At 41.7% G+C, this 23,201-nt stretch overlaps 1 protein-coding gene across 10 annotated transcripts in view; it reads left to right on the forward strand.

Moving 5' to 3' along the window:
- ZFHX3 (zinc finger homeobox 3) overlaps positions 1 to 23,201 on the forward strand; it is a 1,367,978-nt gene that overhangs the window by 672,527 nt on the left and 672,250 nt on the right. The window lies entirely within an intron of this gene.

Here is a 23,201-nt window from a genome sequence, read left to right on the forward strand (position 1 = left end):
AACTTCCCTGTTAGATCTGCTTTTGCTGCATCCCATAGGTTTTGGGTCGTTTTGTTTTCATTGTCATTTGTTTCTAGGTATATTTTGATTTCCTCTTTGATTTCTTCAGTGATCTCTTGGTTATTTAGTAGTGTATTGTTTAGCCTCCATGTGTTTGCATTTTTTACAGATTTGTTCCTGTAATTGATATCTAGTCTCATAGCGTTGTGGTCGGAAAAGATCCTTGATACAATTTCAATTTTCTTAAATTTACCAAGGCTTGATTTGTGACCCAAGATATGATCTGTCCTGGAGAATGTTCCATGAGCACTTGAGAACAAAGTGTATTCTGTTGTTTTTGGATGGAATGTCCTATAAATATCAATTAAGTCCATCTTGTTTAATTTATCATTTAAAGCTTGTGTTTCCTTATTTATTTTCATTTTGGATGGTCTGTCCATTGGTGAAAGTGGGGTGTTAAAGTCCCCTACTATGATTGTGTTATTGTCAATTTCCCCTTTTATGGCTGTTAGCATTTGCCTTATGTATTGAGGTGCTCCTATGTTGGGTGCATAAATATTTACAATTATTATATCTTCTTGGATTGATCCCTTGATCATTATGTAGTGTCCTTCTTTGTCTCTTGTAATAGTCTTTATTTTAAAGTCTATTTTGTCTGATGTTAGAATTGCTACTCCAGCTTTCTTTTGATTTCCATTCGCATGGAATACTTTTTCCATCCCCTTACTTTCAGTCTGTATGTGTCCCTAGGTCTAAAGTGGGTCTCTTGTAGGCACCATATATACGGGTCTTGTTTTTGTATCCATTCAGCCAGTCTCTGTCTTTTGGTTGGAGCATTTGATCCATTTACATTTAAGGTAATTATCAATATGCATGTTCCTATTACCATTTTCTTAATTGATTTCGGTTTGTCATTGTAGGTCTTTTCCTTCTCTTGTGTTTCCTGCCTAGAGAAGTTCCTTTAGCATTTGTTGTTAAAGCTGGTTTGGTGGTGCTGAATTCTCTTAGCTTTTGCTTGTCTGTAAAGGTTTTAATTTCTCCGTTGATTCTGAATGAGATCCTTGCTGGGTTGAGTAATCTTGATTGTCGGTTTTTCCCTTTCATCACTTTAAATATGCCCTGCCACTCCCTCTGGCTTGAAGAGATTCTGCTGAACGATCAGCTGTTAACCTTATGGGGATTCCCTTGTATGTTATTTGTTGCTTTTCCCTTACTGCTTTTCATATTTTTCCTTTGCATTTAATTTTTGATAGTTTGATTAATATGTGTCTTGGTGTGTTTCTCTTTGGATGTATCCTGTATGAGACTTTCTGTGCTTCCTGGACTTTATTGACTATTTCCTTTCCCATATTAGAGAAGTTTTCAACTATGATCTCTTCAAATATTTTCTCAGTCCCTTTCTTTTTCTCTTCTTCTTCTCGGACCCCTATAATTCGAATATTGGTGCATTTAATGTTGTCCCAGTGGTCTCCTAGACTGTCCTCATTCTCTTCATTCTTTTTTCTTTATTCTGCTCTGCAGTAGTTATTTCCACTATTTTATCTTCCAGGTCACTTATCCATTTTTCTGCCTCAGTTATTCTGCTATTGATTCCTCCTAGAGAATTTTTAATTTCATTTATTGTGTTGTTCATCATTGTTTGTTTGCTCTTTAGTTCTTCAAGGTCCTTGTTAAACATTTCTTGTATTTTTCCATTTTATTTCCAAGATTTTGGATCATATTAACTATCATTACTCTGAATTCTTTTTCAGGTAGACTGCCTATTTCCTCTTCATTTGTTTGTTCTGGTGGGTTTTTACCTTGCTCTTTCATCTGCTGTGTGTTTCTCTGTCTGCTCACTTTGCTTAACTTACTGCGTTTGGGGCCTCCTTTTTGCAGGCTGCATGTTCGTAGTTACCATTGTTTTTGGTGTCTGTTCCCAGTGGCTAAGGTTGGTTTAGTGTGTTGTGTAGCATTCCTGGTGGAGGGGACTGGTGCCTATGTTCTGGTGGATGAGGCTTGATCTTGTCTTTCTGGTGGGCAGGACCGCGTCTTGTGGTTTGTATTGGGTTGTCTTTGACCTTACTATGATTTTAAGCAGCCACTCTGCTAATGCGTGGGGTTGTGTTCCTGTCTTGGTAGTTGTTTGGCATAGGGCGTCCAGCACTGTAGCTTGCTGGTCGTTGAGTGGAGCTGGGTCTTAGCGTTGAGATTGAGATCTCTGAGAGAGCTTTTGCCATTTGATATTATTGGGAGCTGGGAGGTCTCTGGTGGACCAGTGTCCTGAACTCGGCTCTCCCACCTCAGAGGCACAGGCCTGACACCTGGCCGGAGCACCAAGACCCTGTCAGCCACACGGCTCAGAAGAAAAGGGAAGGGAAAAAAAGAAAGAAAGAATAAAATAAAATAAAGTTAAAAAAATATTAAAAATTAAAATGTCATAAAAAAGGAATGAAAGAAGAGAGCAACCAAACCATCAAACAAATCCAGCAATGATAACAAGCACTAGAAACTATACTTTAAAAAAAAAAAAAAAAAAGACAGGTAGAACCCAGGATAAATGGGAAAAGCAAAGCAATACAGAAACAATCACACAAAGAAGCATACACATACACACTCACTAAAAGAGAAAAAGGAAAAAAATATATATATCTATAGATAAAAAATACAAGGAAGAGAGCGACCAAATCAATAAACAAATCTACCAATGGTAATAACCTCTAAATACTAAACTAAGATAAACATAAAACCAGAAACAAATTAGATGCAGAAAGCAAACCCCAAGTCTACAGTTGCTCCCAAAGTCCACTGCCTCAATTTTGGGATGATTCGTTTTTTATTCAGGTATTCCAGAGATGCAGGATACATCAGGTTGATTGTGGAGATTTAATCCGCTGCCCCTGAGGCTGCTGGGAGAGATTTCCCTTTCTCTTCTTTGTTCGCACAGCTCTTGGGGTTCAGCTTTGGATTTGGCCCAGCCTCTGCATGTAGGTCGCCCTCTGGCATCTGTTCTTTGCTCAGACAGGACAGGGTTAAAGGAGTGGTAGACTCGGGGGCTCTGGCTCACTCAGGCCAGGGGAAGGGAGGGAGGGGTACTGAATGAGGGGCAAGCCTGCAGCAGCAGAGGCTGACATGATGTTGCAACAGCCTGAGGTGCACCGGGTGTTCTCCCGGGGTAGTTGTCCCTAGATCATGGGACCCTGGCAGTGGCTGGCTGCACAGGCTCCTGGGAGGGGAGGTGTGGATAGTGACCTGTGCTGGCACAAAGGCTTCTTGGTGGCTGCAGCAGCAGCCTTAGCATCTCATGCCCATCTCTGTGGTCCAAGCTGATAGCCGTGGCTCACGCCCGTCTCTGGAGCTCATTTAGGCGGTGCTCTGCCTTCTGTGGGCAGACAGGGAAGGAATCCCCTCTCCTCGTGCACCCCGAAACAGTGGTCTCTTGCCTCTTAGGCAGTTCCAGACTTTTTCCCAGACTCCCTCCCGGCTAGGTGTGGCACGCTAGCCCCCTACAGGCTGTGTTCATGCAGCCAACCCCAGTCCTCTCCCTGGGGTCTGACCTCTGAAGCCGGAGCCTCAGCTCCCAGCCCCCATCCACCCCAGTGGGTGAGCAGACAAGCCTCTCAGTCTGGTGAGTGCTGGTCAGCACCGATCCTCTGTGCAGGAATCTCTCTGCTTTGCCCTCTGTACCCCTGTTCCTGTGCTCTCCTCCATGGCTCCGAAGCTTCCTCCCCACCCACCCCCCATCTCTGCCAGTGAAGGGGCTTCCTAGTGTGTGGAAACTTTTCTTCCTTCACAGCTCCCTCTCACTGGTCCAGGTCCCGTCCCTATTCTTTTGTCTCTGTTTTTTATTTCTTCTTTTGCACTACCCAGGTACATGGGGAGTTTCTTGCCTTTTGGGAGGTCTGAGGTCTTCTGCCAGCATTCAGTAGGTGTTCTGTAGGAGTTGTTCCCGTGTAAATGTATTTCTGATGTATTTGTGGGGAGGAAGGTGATCTCCACGTCTTACTCCTCTGCCATGTTGAAGGTCTCCCAGCTACATATCTTTTCTAAGGCCTTTCACTTAGAGTTCTTATATTTTTGTTGATTTAGGTAATTGTGTATACAATAAAAGTGGTAAAACTACTTTTTTAAATTAAGAAAATCTAAAATTCAGATGTTTCATGAAGAATGATTTTATTACACAGTTCACATCTGTACATTTATGGAAAATGAAACATGTTGCCTTCAGTCTACTGTCAGTAGAAACTTCTAGAACTCCAGTCTCCTGCCTCTGAAAATCAAATTGTTTCAAATTTAGTAGGGGGTTGTCAGATTTAGCAAATAGAAACACAGAACACCGAAATTAATTTGAATTTCAGGTAAATAACAATTACTTTTTTTAGTATAAGTATGTCCCATATTTGGACATACTTACACTAAATATTTTATACCAAATATACTAAATATTTTATTATATTAGCTATATATAATGCATCCTGTATTTTATCTGGTAACTTTAGGGAAATTACCAGGGAAAATTAGGGAAAGATTTAGATTGTGTTTATTCATCTTCTCTGATGATTTCATACTATTTTGCCTGTTTAATCAAACCTTCCAAGATATCTGTAGTTTAAACAAGGAACAGAGTAACACCTCCCAGTCTCATGGAGTATCTGAACTTGGCCTGTCTCTGAGCCAGTGAACCATGAAGTAGAAACAGTGACACAAGTGAAATTTCAGAGGCCATATCACAGACACATCACTTCTCCATCTCCTGGTTATGGGACCTTATTTTTAAATTACAGGTAGTGTCTGTATGTACCATGTGCTTTTGATCCAAGTAGAGTTTGGAGACTCCTTCTGAATCCCCATCCAGGGCTACTCCTTAGCACCTCAGAATTCCACGGGGATTTTGTCATTCTGACCCGGACCCACTCCCAACACTCTCCTGGCAATTGAGTTGGTAGCGATGATGATTCATGCTTTATGAAGTACTGACTCGATGGGGTAACATAAGAATAGAACTACAGAGCCATAAATGTAGAGAACAAACACGAAATCAGTGGGAATCTTGGCATCCAAAAAGCATTTAAAAAATCATCCCCGTCAGTGTCTTTATGATAAAATAGCATTGATTTTTTTTAAAGGACTTTGCAACCATTTCCAAGCACTAAGCACCGACACGTGTAACAATGGGCTCCGTGTTTGTTTCCTCTGCTACCTGTGTGTGTGGGCGACGGGGAGGAAGAGGAGCTTGTTTTTTAGTGTGATATTTACCTAGCGATAATAAACTGAAAATCTTTTGCATATCTGTGGTCCCTGAAATAGGCTATGAAAAGATTTCTGTAATTGGGAAATCATCAACATCTTCTGACTTACTTAACATTTGGTGCAAAAACCAGTCAATAGAAAAGAAGGAAAAGCCAAACAGGGGAAAATTTGACAGATAAGCTTTGGATCAGCATAGTACTGGGTTTTCCACCCCCACCCCCAGGTCTTCAGTGGATGAAATGTCAAATGCAGCAAGCCCTTTAATTCTTCTATTAAATCCAGCTTTTAATAACAGGCATCCTGGAAGAGGAACAGATAATATTTGTCTTATGAAATGTAACAGCCGGCTCCCTTCTCGAACACAAACCTGCTCACAGGACTTTATCGTGGACTCAGCCCTGACAAGTTTGCAAACACTCCAGCTTGTCAATTAATCACATACAGATGCTTCTTCTGAACAATTTTCTCACTGTCCCTGCATCCCTTCCCATGGAGGGGTTGGTGGAGGACAGGAGGGCTGGGGAGAGCCGGAATCTGCCAAAGGCCTTTTTATTCCAAGAAGTTCTGCCACGTTTTCTTTAAAATTCTGTATTTGTTTCAATCATGGAGCATTTGCACTGGCCAGCAAGGAAGTATGAAGGGGAGGGAAGATGCCCGTCAGACACAGCTACTTAGGTGCAGCGTCTAGACCTTAGAAAAGCATGTGTATCTTCATTTCCATCCTTCACTCTTCTGACAACTCAGGTGGCCCACTGTCTCGTAAGTTGAACTTGGAAGGATGCACAGACCTGAGAGAGATCTGAATGAGGGTAATTCCATCATGGCCCAGTGTCACAGGGCTATTTCCTGCAGTTAGATTCAGCATCTAACAGTGACCTGCCAATGAAGGCCTTGACTTATATTCGGAAATGGGTTGGGGGGGTGGCAGGGGGCAGAGAAGGTAGAAGAGGAAAATAGAAATAAAGGAGTTCTCTTTGTGTATTGGGAGGGGGCTGTGAATGGAGAGCCCATACTCAGTGGTTTTAGTTTCACCCCTTCACAGTGGTCTCGCACACCACTGTGTCCTCTGGACGGCCACCAGCACGTCCTCACACCCACCACTGCCTTCCTGACACTGAGAACACCGCAGCTTTCTCTATTTGATCAGCTTGTCCCCATCTGCTTTGGCAACGAGAGATAAGTGGCCCCGGCAGTTACTCCAGGCATCGTGGTAAAAATCTCGAGCTTCAATACTGTTTGACAAGAGAAGGAATTGCCCTACCCACACATGGCGCTAGTATTTGGAAGTGCTTTCCTTTAGAAAATTCCAGGTGCTTTCCTTTAGAAAATTCCAGGTGCCTTTGCTCTCTGAACACACAAACCATTTATGAGGCAAAGTTGTCCTCGTTTATAGGGGGTCTGTTTTCTTTCTTTCCCTGTTGAAGAAACCTGTTATTCAGTGGGCTTTAAAATGGAAAGTAAAGATCAGAGGTAGTGGAAATAATATAATGTACCTGGGTAGAAACATTAGAACTCTCCCATAAAACACAAGGCATTTAGAAATTTTCATCTATTGTTTCACTATGGCCTGTTGGGAAGCTTTTCTTCCTCCGGGTCCTTTTGACCTTGTTCTGGGACATCTAAAACGGGTGTTCTCCATGCCCTTACCTCGTGCCCGATGAGAGCCACTTTGAGTAGTTAAATTTGGTTTTCTTAGTTACAATTGCTTTGATACAGACTGACATGTCTCCACTGAGAGACTCCAGAATGGCTTTGGTCTCCACCTGGCCATCCTGAATGCTGTGATTTTGGGGGTTTTGTATAGTGGGTAAGTTTTTTATTTTTTCATTTAAAAACTTTTTTCCAGCCTACCAATTGTCTATCAGACAGTACAGTACTAACAGATTTTTATTTTCCCAAAGCTCCATTTCTCTCTGCCTTCAAGTCTTGCTTCTTTGACTGTGTCAAGAAACCTTTATTCCCTGGGTACTCTCTACCTTCTGGGCAACCCCATCACATTTGTGTTCCTAATAGTTTGCCTCCCGCTACAGCTGACCAGGCATCAGGGTCGACCATGCCATGGGCCCTAACTCGTCCTGCCCATCCTTGAATCATCTGTCTCGGTTAACTGAGACCTTCTTATTTTTATTTATTTATTTATTATTATTTTTTTGTGTGTGGTACACGGGCCTCTCACTGTTGTGGCCTCTCCCGTTGCAGAGCACAGGTTCCGGACGCGCAGGCTCAGTGGCCATGGCTCACGGGCCCAGCCGCTCCGCGGCATGTGGGATCCTCCCGGACCGGGGCATGAACCCGTGTCCCCTGCATCAGCAGGCGGACTCTCAACCACTGCGCCACCAGGGAAGCCCCTGAGACCTTCTTAGAGCCAGTCTTGTTTTAAAACAAATCCTCCAGCAGAGGATATTCAGTAAGCAGCGTCCAGAGGGTGGGTAAGGCCACCCGCTCAACATGAGACATCAACCCAGCTTGTATTGAGTCACCTCTCAGAGCTCCTTCCTCTGGTCCATCAATATCATCTTTCCTTTCTCTCTTTCCTCCTTCCTAACCACCTCCCGCTTCCTCCCAGTAAAACCCCAATAGGTTTCTCTCTGGAGAACAATAAGGCCCCGTCTTTGGTGCCCGTCCAGGGCTCAGAGGAAAAGTTGAGGTCAGCGTGGCAGGCTGTACAGCTTTCTTTTGAGGCAAACAGATGGTGAAGGTTAAATGACAGCTCTCTGACTGCCTCTTTTGAAGTAATTGGAGATAATTTGTATTTTGAATCAGAACTTGACCATTGTCAGAAGGGAAGAAGGTTAATATGGAAACGATTTTACATTAGCCCCTGTTTCTTGCGCTGCCCCCCTCCCCACTTCTTTCTTTCTCTGCTTCGGATCCTTGTTTCTTTAATCCTTGCTTCAGGCAATTGGTGAGATTGTCTCTGGGCTCCATGTGCCTCGTTTTAGGCTGTGGCTGTCATGAAAGCCAACAACAGCTTATTAAGGCCAGTGATAATCTCTTCTACTGATGCATTGTTGCTTTCCAGAGGTCCAATTAAGGCCACGCATCGGAAACAAGATCTTGTAAACCTATGGCTCCTTACCTAGGACAGTTTGCAAACAAATGCATAGACTGCTTCCTCATTTCTGCTTCCAGAACGCAAACTGATTTCATATCACAGAGAACAGTGTATCTGCATGAAAAAAGGGACATTCTTGTCTTTCACTGCCTGCTACCCTTCCTCTCCAGACACTTAAAAAAATATATTTTAATTTCAAAGCCTGGCTTTGGACCCCACCTCTGATGTGAATCATGGTATTGTTTACCTCTGAACCGCATCCTTTAAAGTATTTACAGTACTTCCTGAAATCCCACTCTGGGAGGGAAGGGGAAGTAAGCCCCTGAAAAATAAGAGATCCTTTGCATGTTCTGGAAGAGAGACTTAAGAGAGTAGCCTGTGGATTTCCCCTCTTCCTATCCCCATCATAAATTTGCCCAGAGCCAGCAGGTTCTTAAAGTAAAAGCGAACAGGGAAGGAAGTTGATATTATTGTCACTTAGGAGGAATATGGGTAGAAAAGATGCTGCCTTTTGGAGGTGGCTATGATATTAATCTAGCCAATTCATAAGTGCACCATCCGGGTATTGCCAGGAACCAGGGACACTCTGGTGAAGGGCAGGCGCGTTATACTTTCCTGGCGTATTTTACATTAAGCGTCATGTGCACAGCTTATGAGAATAGGGGTGCCCACACTGTCATAGGCAAGCACTGTCCCTCACAGTCTGGTCCAGGGTGTGCCAGTTAGGTTGAGTAGTTAGTTACCTGCACATCCCATGTCTCCCAAGTGTCAGCAATAGGAGGGAAATCTGACCACCAGTTGGGTGAAGATGAAACTCAGTCCTTTCTATACTGAGGTCTGAAAAGCATGAAGTTAGCAATCCTGTGCCATAAAAAGAATCTGGATATAATAACTAACATTAAAAACTAGAAGTTTTATTTGATGCCACCACACAAAGTTGTTTTTTTTTAATGGATCTTTATTGGAGTATAAACATAAAATTTTAATCCATAGAATTCAGAGAGAAGGAGCAAAAGCGGAGACTGAAGTCTGTCTACAGCATGTTTCAGTGCTATTTACAACAGAAGTGCCGAAGGCAATATTGTATTTTATTCATATACATCTGGTTTATTATGAAGCACATTTTTTCCCCACTAACTTAAAGAAGATATTGTCGTGTTATCCCTGGCTTTTTCTTAACCATCCAAAGTGAAGAAATGGCTGCAAAACCTTTAGAAGCAATTCAAGTACCTCAGTCGCTTTCATCAGATGTTCTCTGTACAAGGAAAAGAAAAAAAATTGTTCTATCTTTTTATTTTTACTTTGCTTTAATCTTATTTGATGATGTCTCAACAGGCTGGGACATGCTTTCTTGGATGGCAATTTCACTGCACCATATGTGTCTCTCACAAGATAGCAGAGTGAGATGAATCTTGGCAGGAAGAGAACTAAACACATCGACAAAGAAAAGAAAAAAATTATTTACTTAACTCCCTGTTGCCTGCATACATTTTCCCCCCTTGTACTCCAACTCCCAGTGCAGTAGTTCAGATTTAGTTTGTTATAAATAACTGTGTGAAATGCAGGCCCCCATTTATCACTTTTTCTGATCACCTGCCCTAGTTCTTCTGAAAGCCCGCATTAAGCATTTCAGTGGCCGGATGATGAAGGTGTATGGAAAGAGAAAATCTCGTTCCCCCACTAGACCTTCTACGTGGGAGGAGCCCCAGGCCTGCCCCTAGAAGCAGCAAGAGTCCCTCCCTCCCCACCCTGTAGTCGGTGATGAACCTGGGGTCCTCTGACATCTAGTCAGGAGGGATCCTCTGTTCTGCTGCACAGCCTGTCACCATCTTGCCCTCAAGTTGCTTTGGACATTGGGTGGCCTTCAGGTCATCATAAACTGATTAATATGACTAGTCTATGTAGGATAGATTAGTCTAATAACTGCCAAATAAATAGAAAGAAGTGATTGCAAGTGACATGGGGGTGACTAGTTGGTTTGGAAATGGCTCTGATATATCAGAGTTCCATCACTTTCATCATAGGGACCAAGAGCTATTTCGAAGGACAGGCCAGAGTCCTGGTGTGAACTCGTTGGTCACCTTTAGGTGGGGAAGGGGGCTTGTTTGCTGTAATTATTTGGTCATGGGGGCTAGAGTGTCTGATGACAATGTTAAAATGCTGAAATATGTATATTTGTATACTGTGTGATGTTTTCAGAGAATAGCCTAGTGACCTTGTTGTGACCTCTAGTGGCCTCTAGTGACATACAGCACAGAGAGTGGAGCTCAGTTCAAAATGTGTTGAGATTTAAGTGAAATCCAAAACTTAAATAAAAGATACAACTAAGGAATACTTTAGCCATCTTTGAGAAAAAAGAAGGTACAAAACTTCTTTTTCAGGTATCAATTTAAAATGTTTGGCAGTATTATGTTATGGGGTAAAATTTCCATATTTGATTTTTCATAGGGATGATGAGAGAGTGGAACATGCTGCAGCTGTCACCCTTGGGGGTCAGATTCACAGGTGATGTGATTAGGGCAGTTAGCAGAGCATGGCGACATGTGACAAAGGGTGCTTGAAGAATAAAGTTTCCTGGGAATACTCAGGCTTGTGAACACAAGTGGTATCATGAGAAGATGACTTAGGTCACAAGAAAAGAGAGTTAAATTCGGAATTAGCCGCCTTCAGATGTGCATGTTGACTGGTGTGTTATTTTTCCAGAAACTTGTAGGTTGAAAGACCAGTCTAGAGCAGGACAATTTTTTTTTTAAATACATAAAAAGGAATATAAACACAGCATGACAAACAGGTATGTAAGATGCTACTGGACAAAATGCCTTTCTGCTCTCGTGTATGCTCAGGTCTGCAGAGAACAGAGTTCAGAGAAAATTCTGTCTTCTAGTTCTCAGAAAAATATCTAAGACTTTGGAGTTGTGCAGAACCCACCCCAACTCTACTGATTTTTCAGTTGGAATTTTAATTGCTGTGATAAAATAAAAGTGTAAATGTGGTGTTGCAGATGCTAATTGTTTTAAAAGTCAAGCTGATTTAATTAATTTAGTGGTGTCCATGTCTTAGGTTTTTTAAGCTTCTGCCTCGGAAATTTACATTTGGATCAGGACAGAGTGATTTCTGAATGAAATGGCAGAACGCTAGTCAATACGGATTTCATGGCTAATTTTTCAATTACTAGTGGTATACTTATTAGGTGCTGAAAACATGTATAGGGCATAATAGATATATTTCTCTTAATTGCGCACTTTCTTGGCTTTGCAAATTGAAAGGAAGAGGTGGGAAAAATTACCGAAAACAGGGTGGAGAGAGAAGCTTACTGGCAATGATGGAATAATTTCCCTTTGGTATCTCGTCCCACTAAAAACTCAACATTGCCCCATTAATAATACCAGATCAATGCAACTTATTTCTTGAGTTAGGGCTCTAGTTAGAAGTCTCTTTGGATGAGATGAGTAAAAGATGTATGACCACGTGCTATCTCTCTCTCTCTCCCCAGCCCCCCCTACACACATACACACACACACACACTCAGTCACAGACATACTCACAGACTTATCTGTAATGGGATTATTTATATCCTTTCAACATAAAACATCAAGATGGAGTTAGCAAATGTTGATGATAGCTGTGCAGCTATTATATACATTGTACACACAATATCAATTGTACATTGAGAGAAAATGAGTTACTGTAACTCCTTGTCTAAACAGCATACCAAGATATAAAACTGCTTAAATCATTTGAAGTTTCCAAATCCACAAAAATCTTACTTTTAAGCTTCAGGAACAGGATATGATAAAGCAGGGTGTGGGTGTGTTTTAATTTATCCAATTTCTCTGGAATGAAACCGTACTGAAATGGATATGAAAATGAGGTATAATCTACATGGTTTGAAAAACTGACTTCTTTTAGAAGAAATAATTCTGAATTTTAGCAAGCTCTAAGGATTCCAGACTGTATGAAGAGACAAAGCCTATGAACTCTGGAAAAGTCTCTCAGGTTTAGATAATTTGAAGTGGATGAGAACTCCACCTCCCACACTCTGTTAAAACGTGTCCCACAGCTGCTTCCTTATTTATCAGAGGGTAGTTAATAGTTCAGTAAATAGATTATCTTGTTAATTAGATTTCTACTTTTAAGACAAAACAGATGCATAATTTGGTCAAATTATTAGCCCATTTGTACTAACTTTTTTTTTTTTTTTTTTTTTTGGCTAATTGTGTAGCACTGACTAGTGCTGTTGGAAGAATAGAGGGTTGTTTCTGTTGGATTCAGTTTTTGATGGGGGGGCCGGCTGAAAAATTCCCTCTCATTTTCCCTTCTAATGTAGTATCAGTTAATTCTCAAGAGGAATCCAGACAAGGTGTTAAAACTAGGCAAAAAGCATTGTAATACCAGAAAATCTGCTCTGTCAAACCAGAGGCCGCTTTCGTGGTGGGAAAGCAGAAAAAGTAAACAGTAGCAATCTCTCGTGTAACAGAAGATTTAGGTATAATTTGTTTAAATAGTAGCAATAATGATTATTAATTCACCCTTTGAATGTTAACAAAGACCTGGGTTTTGTTAGTTTGTGCTTTCGGTTCATTTTCAAGCTGAAGTTTGTTTTAGGCGAATGCTGCCATCGATGGGAAATGCAATTATCTTTAACTTCCCACTGTCCTACCCCACAAAATGCATTTGATGTTCGGCAATACAAAATAAAATAATTCCCTTCCAGAGCACTGCCTTGCAAACATTGTGATCACACTGGAGTGAATTTTTGTTGAATTCTTCTCTACTTCCCTGGGAAACAATAAGGAATTCTTTTTGTTCTTTGCCACAGAAGGTATAACAAATGGATTTCAAAATACCTGCACTCTATCAGCGGTGCTTAGAAGAAAAAGAAAAATCAAAACAAGAAATAAAAATTACAAAATGGTAAAGCCTGACCACTTTATCCACAATTTGTGTCTGACCTCATTGTTGAAAAATTTGGTGACAGATCAAGGTGCTAGTTTTTCTCCCTTTGACGCCGTAACATTAAAACTAGTTTTAGGTATATTTTATCCTGTTTGGTATAAAAGGGACAGAATCCCTAGGGGACCTGACCACAGGGACCCGTTGCTACTCCAAAAGGCGGCTCTGTCCTGGGCCTGCTGTCAGCAGAGGCAGGCTCAAGAGTGGGGTCCAGCTTGTCCCGTCAAGTTTATCGTCCACTCCATCAAAGGGCCTAATGGTCAGCAGAGGGGGCTAAATGTGTCCCCCGTGACCTGACATTAACGGAGTGGACTGGTTTAAGTGTTACTGAGGGTGTCTCAGAATGATTTGGACGCCAATGCCCGTTTCCCTCAATAAGCCGTCATTTGGGTCATGACTCAATACAGCTTTTCACTGACATGGCCCAGCCCCGAAGTGCTCCTGGGGGACATGGCCTCACCTCCGAGACCAGCAGACAGCAGGGCTGATCAATGCCCTCTGACAACAAGTGAAACAATCACCTTTCCCTCACCCCTCCACCTCTTGGCACCTCCCACCCCCAGCCCGTCTGACCAGCTTGAAAATGATAAAGATAAATTGTTTTATCTAAACATAGAGTCTGACACTGAGAAAAGACAGGAGGAGTGAGGAGAACCGCCCAGTTTGTCGAGAGTCTTAGATTCCAGCTTTTTGCTTCTCATGTAATTTTGATGGGGGGAAAAAAAAATCAGTCTGTATATCAAATGTAGAGCTCGACTGATCCAGAAGAAGAAGAAGAAAAAAAAAAAAAAAGCCTGGAGTTGTGGAGGATATTTTCTTCAGATTTAAGCTGGCCTATAAACATTAGCTTTGTAGGTGTTAAGGAGACACAGGGCATTTTCTGTGTTTGGACTGGGATTTTGACAAAACCATATGCATAGGAAATAAATTTAAATTATAAGGTTCTTTTAAAAGCAATGTATTTTTCAAAAGGAAACCAAAAACATAATACTGATGTGAGAAATCTTTAGAAAAGCCTTGAAATACTTTTAAAAAGAAGATTCCCCGCAGTGTTCTAAAATAACCATTTAAACCAATTTTTTTTCATTCCTATTTACTTGGATTTGAAACAAAACCAAAGAAGACAGAAAAATGTACATATTTTCTTGCTATCATGACTGTTGTTTTCTTCATGACATAAAAAAAAATTACAAATCTGTAATAGTGCCCAAGTAAGAATTGTGCTGTACATAAAAAAAAAATATATATATATATATATATATATATAAATACTTTAAATGTTTTTAAAAAATATTTTGGAATACTTGAAACAAGTGAACTAAAATGTTAAGGAATTATTTCCATTTTTTCATATGGGCTTTAATGTAATATTTCTTTGTGAAATATTTTTTAAATCATTTTACTTTTGGCAGAAAAGGAAAAAAAATTCTATTAGAGCTAGACTTATGCACTCATGTAAGAATATGATTACTTCTGAATATTTAAAAGGAAAAAAGTATATCAGAAGAAAATTGCATTTCAGAGTATCACCATTTGAACAGGTTCTAAATGTCCCTTTTGTAATTTCTGAGAAGTAACTAAAATTCCATATACAATTTTTTAAGACAAATACCTACTTTAATTTTTTGGCTGATGAAATCTGTCTCCACTCATATTTTTTTTCATTTGCTTAAGCAAACTGGGAATGTAAATTAGTGGGAAAAGAGTCAGATAGTTTTATCTTTGATACAGACTTATAATTTACTAGTGCTTTTTATCATTTGAAGTCTAATTTGTTTAAATAGCAATTCAGGAGAACATTTTATTTACATAACTATTTATGTAAGTTATCTTCCCTTCTTGGCTTTATTAATCTTTCTTTTCTCTATTCTGTTTACACCTTCTAGTGGAGTAAATATATTGTGTATATAATGTTTCAGTGTGTTATTTCAAAATAGTTTACACTATTAGTTGCTTAAAGGTGATGTTTAGAAAATGTACATATTTATGTGGGTTATTCATAACAAAAAATTGTATACTAGTTTTAACAACAGATTGTCTTCCTTTGGAGAAGCACAAATATTTATTATATAATTGCACTTAAAAAAAGAAAAAGGCTAAACACCCAAAGTGTCAAAAGTCAAGCTTAACAAATTTAAAAGCAATGAAATGAAAACCCAGTTAAGCACAAAAGATCTTTTCTGAATTTAGTGAAAAGCTGTTGCAAGAACTAAAGACGAGATCTGTGCCTCTAGTATTCGTTTATTAGGTCCAATGCTCGTCTTCAAAGGAATATCACAGCCGTGTGGCATTTAAGGATTTAGAGGAATTCTGAGAATTTGAGTGTTTTTTGCCAAAATGGATTCCGTGTGCACTTTAGCCATGAAAACTGATTTAGGACCTTTTACTCACTCTTTGTCCTCCAGCTATGTTTGTACAGTTAGATAACTACAAAAGTATCAGTCGGCAAAGGCAGAAAAATCAAGGAGGGATGGACCTAAACAAAAATTTACATCTTAGCTAAAGAAAAATCAGACTCCTCTGTTTACCGCAAGGAGCGGGCAGGTGTGGTTACAGGGTTGGCCACCAAAATAAGAGGCTGCAAGTTTTCAGAGGCTAAAGTAGCATTTGGGTATATATTTGCTCAAAGCATATAAAGCTGTTCGTAAATGATTTTAAAGTAACACTATCTGTGTTTAGAAATTCCAAAGTAATCAGGAAAATCAGATTTTTATTGCACTTTAGAAATAGTAGTAGCTGCAAGAATATGGTGTGGCATGATCACAAATGCCCGAGGGAAGCGCAGAGCCAGGAGCCAGTACATGCCACCAGGGCAGACTTGGTTAGTATACATCTGTGACAAGTCCCTTTCTTGATTCAGGTTTAAATAGGGCAGTCTAGAGCTAGCTTTCAGATTAAAAGAGCACAAAGTCAACCTTGTATTATGAAAATCAAACCCTATTCTCTATCAAGGTCGTCAGCCAGAGCTATTTCTTCCCTTTCTCACCCACTCTCTGCTCCCACCTCTGTCCCTGGCTAAAACTGGGTTCTAGGGTTAGGAAGGAAAGTGACAGGAATCTTAAGAGACCTCATTTTGGAATGAGGGCTTCTTGTCCCTGGAACTAAAGGAATAAAGCCAAAGAAAGGAATATTTCGGGAGAGGGGCTGAGGGGAAGAAAGTCTGAACTTTGAATAAAAGGAATGAAGTAGGATTTAATTTAAACCAGGGCATTACTTCCTTTTTATTAGCTTTGATTGTACATAAGACATTGCATAGTTTTTTTTTCTTTTTTCCTTTCATTCTTTCTATTTTTAATTTAAAGCCAATTTGGTAACATAGGACTTGTTCTGTAAATATAAAAATAGAATAGTACAATAGCCCACGTACAGGAGGGGAGGAAATGGGGGCATGTACCCTCGCTATGAAGATCACTGAATTTTTTACACAAAGAACAAATCTCTCTATCCAACATTGTCATTAGGACAGAAAGATTTTTTTTCCTTTTTCTTTTTTTTTTTTTATCATTTCAATATAAGAAAAGGACCCCTCTCAAGATGAGGTTTCTGCTTTTGCAGTGTTGGATATGTTATTATATAAAATGTGGTTATATTCTCTGCCTCTTACATTAACAATGGGGGCAGGGGTAGGGGGTGGGTCCGAGGGGCCTGAAATGACAGAATGAGGGACACACAATAGGATGGCCGTGACTCTGAACAAATAAATAAAACATGTGAATCACAGTCTCTGCTCTACCTCCCTCCCCCCTGCCCCCCCAACTGTGATTAAATTTGCTGTGGTCATTTCCCAAATGTCTGCCTGATAAAAAAAAAAAAAAAAAAAAAAGGAAGGAGAAGCAGCAGCAGCAGCAGCACCCGGACCCTCTTCTCACACTGTGATGCGACTTCAAGTGAGGGCCCTTCCTGGAGCTGGCGATCTCTACTCCTGCCATTCAATCCTACTAGCACAGACCTGCATGCCGCTTTCATTAGCGAAAACGCTCCACATCTGATTGCTGTCCTCCCCCAGACCCCTACATAGAGAAAAGAAAAAAAAACCAAAAACAAAACCCAAAAACCTACCAACCCTATAACACCAACCCTGCCCTCCTAATAAACGACTTCCCAAACTACCCCCAGCATCACACTGAAACCCTAGGCGCCTGGGGCTTGGTAATGGGATTTCTCGTACCCCTTCCTACAACCACCAACGCAGCTTCCCAGCAACCTATTGAGTGCACAGGGGGAGAAAAAGAATACATTTTAATAAATCGAGGGGAAAAATGATTTGGGTCCTGTAGCCCTGTTCTTTAGTAATAGAAAAAGGTGAGGTTGTTGGGGGGAGAGGGAGGGGGAATTTAATATTGCGAGAGATAATAGCAACTATGTTAATATCCGGAATTTTCAATGTACCATAAGTACATTTTGTTTTTCCTTTTAGCACGATTTATAATTAAAGATTTTAATCTGGCTTCACATTGAGTTAATAAGCCCTTTGATTGATTAGGATTCATAAAATTGCCATTTCCCGCTGATGCTTTGTGTTTCTGGGGATGTTCTTTTGAAAAGCTGGGTTAAGGTGAATAGGAAGCAGCCATTGTTTAGGCTGAGCTGTGCCAATTCTGGGAACTCGGAACTGCTTTATTCAGAGTTTGTCCCCTGCAATATCTTGTTGTTCGGCCAAATTAATGCAGATAGGATCTGCTGGGCTACAGTGTAGCCATTTTGGGGGGGGGACTTTTTTTTATTATTATTTCAGCAGATGTTCCAGGCAATTTCTGCCTCTGTTTCCTGACCTGTTCTTTGGCTTAAAAAAATAAATAAAATGAAAGCCATGATGAAAGAGCATCAAATTGATAAACAGAATGTTACAAACTGTTTCAAAGATAAAGGAGAGAAAGGTACCAACCAAATACATATGAATGCAGCAAACCCAAGGAAACTGGGCTCTGCTTTTTCTCTTAAAAATTCAACTTCAGAGGCTGTGCAACCAATAAATTATCCTTTTGCATTAATGGCCAATACTGCAATATGTGGGAAGTGTCCTCCCTCAGCTAAAGGGATGTCTTAGAAATGTAAACACAAATGAATAAATAGAAGAGAGACGCCGAGGGAGGGAGGCAGTGAGGCGGTGTGCTAATGCTGTTTTATCAAGTTAAATAATAGATCCTGCCACCCCTCCCTCCAAAACCAAACCAAAATGAAGAGCAAAATCACTAAACAATAAGTTCTTTGAAGAAAAAAAGGAGAGGAAGGAAGGAAGGAAGGAAGAGAAAGAAAGAAGAAAGAAAGAAAGAGAAAGAAAGGAAGAAAGAAAGAAAAGAAAGAAAAAATGTGAAAAAGAGCCAGTGATTTGAAATGTCCTGTCAGAGGACCCCTTTTCTTCTCTTCATTGTACTCTGCATGTCTATACGGGAGTGTGTACAAGAGAATTCTTTTCTCCCCCTTATTTTGAGCAGGGGAAAAAAAAGTGATTCTCTTCAGCTTCCGAAGGGCCTCACCGTGGGGACTGAACCAGAGCAAATTCTCTTTGTGTTTCTTGCTCTGAAGGGACCTGCTATTGTTGATCGCGGGGCCTCTTGTAAGACCCAGCAGAGCTGTGGGCTGTGGGCAAAGCTTCTTCAGGTAACACTCAACTTGTTTGGGAATCGATACTACCTCTCCTCCCCTGTCATCCACCCCAATTTACTTGGTACAACTAGCATTTTCCCCTCCGTTTATCATCATCGAGATGTTCTCCAAATGCAAACATTTTTTAGAGCTTAGTGAGGAAAACCGGCAGCCACGTCCAGGACACGTCCAGCCCGGAGAAAGCGCCCAGACAGCCGAACCCCAGGTGGGCTGGGAGGTGAGGCTGGGCTGGCTGCTCTCCCACATCTTTACCTGGGGCTCTGCCTGGCTTTTGTTCCCAACGTGCAAAGCCCATCTCGGTGCCTGTATTGCCGAAGACTCATCCCAGGCAGCATCTTCAGCCCTTTTCTCACTCAGTCCTCACCACACAGCCTCATCGACCCCCTCCCCGACCCTCCCCCCCAACCGAGGTTTCTGTTTTTGCCATAAAATAGCAAACACCAGCACAAAGTAGACAGTGGCCAAATCCTCGGAGGCAAGTGGGTTTGGGTTTGCAAACAGACAGCGATGTCGCTACCTACCCCAGGAGTCCTTGCTTTGCCATCACTGACCTCATGAATCCCGGACCAGCGGGCCTGATTGGTGGGCTTTTAAATGTGACTGATGAAGAAAATTTACTCTGGGAGGCGGGGAGGTCCCCCTCCCTACAACCAAATAGAATGTGCCCTGATGCATTATATCTTTTACAAGAAAAAAAAGAAAAAGAAAACAAAGCTCGACACACATTTGTGGCAATGCAGAAATAAATTTAAAACAAACTCCCCCCCTTTGCTTTTTCTTTCCTGGGTCCTAGGCAATGACAGCAGAGAACGAATCATTCCCGGTGCAGTGTCTTACATCAGTTAAAGGGACCTTTGAATGAATGTCAGCTCCTTTCTACCTTAGTGCCAGTCGATCGATGCTTCATTAGGGCCGAATTGTCTTTTGCCCATGCAACCTTGAAAACAGTCCCTTTAATTACCTGTGAGGAAGTCGGGGACCCTCCTTTCCCCTGTATGTCCCTCTCTCCCCCTTCCCTCTCCTCTCTGGTTCTTCTCTCTCTCTCTCTCTCTCTCTCTCTCTCTCTCTCTCTCTCTCTCTCTCTCTCTCCCCCTCCCCCTCTCCTTCTCCCCCCCCTTTTCAGGGAAGTGGGGTGGCTAGATGGGGGTCACTCACATTTTTATTCACAGTCAATCACTCCTTGATAGAGAAGCTGGGAGGAGAAGAGAAAGGTGGGGGCAGGGGGAAAAGAAAGAAATATCAGACCCCAAGGTGAGAGGGCAGGGTTCAAGTCCAGACTACAGATCTATTGAAGAGGTTTCAGCCAGGCAGGCCTCCACTTGACTTTCTCATCAGCCAGCTTTATGGATTCTCAGCTGCTCCCTTTACACCACAGCTCCGTGCATCTCCCCGCTGCTAATTACCAGGGGTTTCTCAAGAATGCAGAGCTGGGCCCTGCCAAGGACCCCAAAGGATTTTGGACGGGCTTCATCCAGGTCACAAAGAAAAGAGGGAACCTGTTGGCTAAATATTTTACAGAAATTGGGAAATACAGGAAATACAAGGAACAGCGCAGCTCGATTTAATCCCTCCCATCGAAACTGAAGGCGTTCCAAATAACTGTAGTCCTGCAAGTCGAGCACTGGAAGAAACTGCATAAATAATCATATTTGTTATGCACTATTAAAAATTCAGAAAGATTTTAAATTCAAGTGATAATCTGGTCATCCTGAGGGATAGGCTTGTATTTAATAGCCAGGTATTGTTACCTATTCAATTATGATGGGAAATATTCTAATGAAGTCATGAACCTCAGCAGAGGACTGTTAATCACCTGTGCTCTGTTAGCGCCATGTTGAAAAACATACCTGCCCAAGCGGAGCTTCCTCCTAATGTGATGTCAGTATCGCATCTGGAACCTTCTCCCCTCAGAGATCCCTGGGCACCTGGAAATACATGGCTGGAAACTACGAAGCCCATCTGATCTTCCCAGTGGCTGTATTTCTATCCAAGCAACGAGTCAGGGATCAAGGATGCATTTCCCCCCAAATTTACACAAAAGGGTGAAAATTACATTGCACTACCCCCTTCTCACTGTCCCGCCATCTCCACAGGCACACATACGAACTCTGCAGGGTTGGGGTCCCAGAGAAAATATGGGACGACAGTTAATTTGAACTTCAGATAATGAATAATTTTTTATATAAGTATGTCTCAAATATTATACCAAAAATTTACTCATTGTTTACCTGAAATTCAAATTTAACAGGGCATCTTTGGTTTTTTTAACTTGCTAAGTCTGGCAGTCAAGATTCCTCTTAAACCCAGGTATTTTCTGCAAACAAGTGAGGATAGCAATGACTTCCAGTCGCTTAGAAAATACGTAATTATAAAAGGATGTATTTGAATATTTTGGAGTCTAGCTTATGACACAGAAATGTGAAGTGTTATACTGTGTGCAGGTGCCCCACTCTGTCAAAAGCCATCTCATGCAGTCTCAACATACAAACTCCACCGATTGAAGAGGTGACCATAGGCCTGTGTATGCCCGTTCAGCTCAGTTGTATAAAAATGAGGACTCTGGATAAAAATTGCCAACCCCCTTGTACACAGGCTGGGGCCACGCAGTCATCATCACCTGGCAGGCCTTGTGTCGTAGCCCAGTCCTGCCCAGGCTGCATCAGAGGTGTGCGGCCACACCCCACACAGGCCTGGACCTTGTGGTCCAGCAGTGAACACTGAGCCTTCACATGCATTCGATCTGGTCCCTGGAAAGTGTGCAGGGAGGAGGTGGGGAATGTATCCTGCGTCCATGCTCAGTGCTTGATCTCACTCGGGAGCCTGTGATGTCACCACATTAAGTTAAAATAACCAGCCAACAGGACAACAGGGGCCCAGGGCTGGGAGGGAGGCAGAGTGAGTCAGGGGAAATACACTTTTGTATCTTCATTGCCATTCATGCTCAGGGAGAGTGTCCCATGTGAGGAGAAGGGGTTGGCCCAGGCCTCAGTTTCAGCATACAGGGTCCTCACACTTGCTCTCAGCTGGGAGGTCAGCGGGTATTTACCTAGCCTTAATTTAGTCTGCCAAGTAAACAGAAGAGTTTAATTTCTATTTATGTATTTCTGTCTGCATGTTTTCAATACTTTGTGCCAGGTGGGGGACATGTCAAATCTTACATAAGTTTGCTGGGCCCAATATAAATATTCAAAAGATGAGAACATGTTTCAGGACGCAGACGGGTGGATAGAGTGAAGGTCAGGCTGACCTGATGCTTTTGGATAACTCCTGCCTTGTGGGCAGGGGCCAGTGCTGTGATTTTTGGGAGGAGCAGAGGAAATGTGGTCTTTGAGATGACTGCCAATGCCTATTCCGAAAGAGCATCTCTCTCATTTGCCTGGATTCAAAATTCCCTACATGTATGAGGCATAAGCAAAGCAGTGCATGCCCACGCCTTCGTGTGTGCACAGGCTCAGCCCGGCTCACACCGGCGTCTGCAGCGACCTCAGACAGTGAGCGTGGTGCTGGCGTCTTCACGCAGCTGATTCTGGAAACCCTCCAATATGGTGCTCCTGGTCTGGGTTGCAGTCAAGGCATATGTTTATCAACAATCACAGTATTTGATCTAGAAAACAGTGAAAGTGATGGTTGATAGGATGATCCTCAGATTGCTCTTGTTTCTGAAGTGGGAAGAGAGAGCACGTGGTTCACAGATACTTAGAAAAGAAAAGGGAAGGGGTATGTATGTGACTTCTTTTGGGAGTCAGGGAATGGAATTTTCTCCAGAGGAGAAAATAGCTATTCTTCTTTTACCCCTTTAACCAATGGTGAAATGATAAGGTAGGAAGTTAAGGTAGGAAGTTAAGAGGCTAAGACTATCCTCGTAGAAAATGTGGGGGAAACAAAAAGGTAGGGTTGCGATCTTTGGGCTCTTGAAGCAAAAAGGGCTAATCTCCTTTATGGGATTTCTTCTTATGAGAGAAAACATGGTTTCCCTGAAAGTAGATTAAAAAAGAGACCTCAACTATTAAAAAAACAACCAAAAAAAAAGAGTTCCACCTGCAAAGTATTTTTTTTTTCTATTTCATTTGTACTCCTCTAGGAGTCCAATTAGCCCAAATGGCTGTGGAAGCAGTTATTCCCGAGGGCCATTGAAGCCGTTGTCCTCTTGGGCCCATAACGTGCGAAAGCCAGTAGTCGTGTCACACCAAAGAAAAACGCATTTTCTTTAAATACAATGTGTCTGCCTTACAGACTATGGCAATGAGCTCCAAAAAACTCACCCTAATGTAAGTCTGTAGCTTGTAGCTGCCTAGGCAGAGCTGATTAACATCTGTAATATTCAGAATACAGACTTCTGCTCTCATAGCATGGACAT

The sequence above is a fragment of the Delphinus delphis genome, chromosome 20, assembly GCF_949987515.2.
Source record: "Delphinus delphis chromosome 20, mDelDel1.2, whole genome shotgun sequence".
Classification (NCBI taxonomy): domain Eukaryota; kingdom Metazoa; phylum Chordata; class Mammalia; order Artiodactyla; family Delphinidae; genus Delphinus; species Delphinus delphis.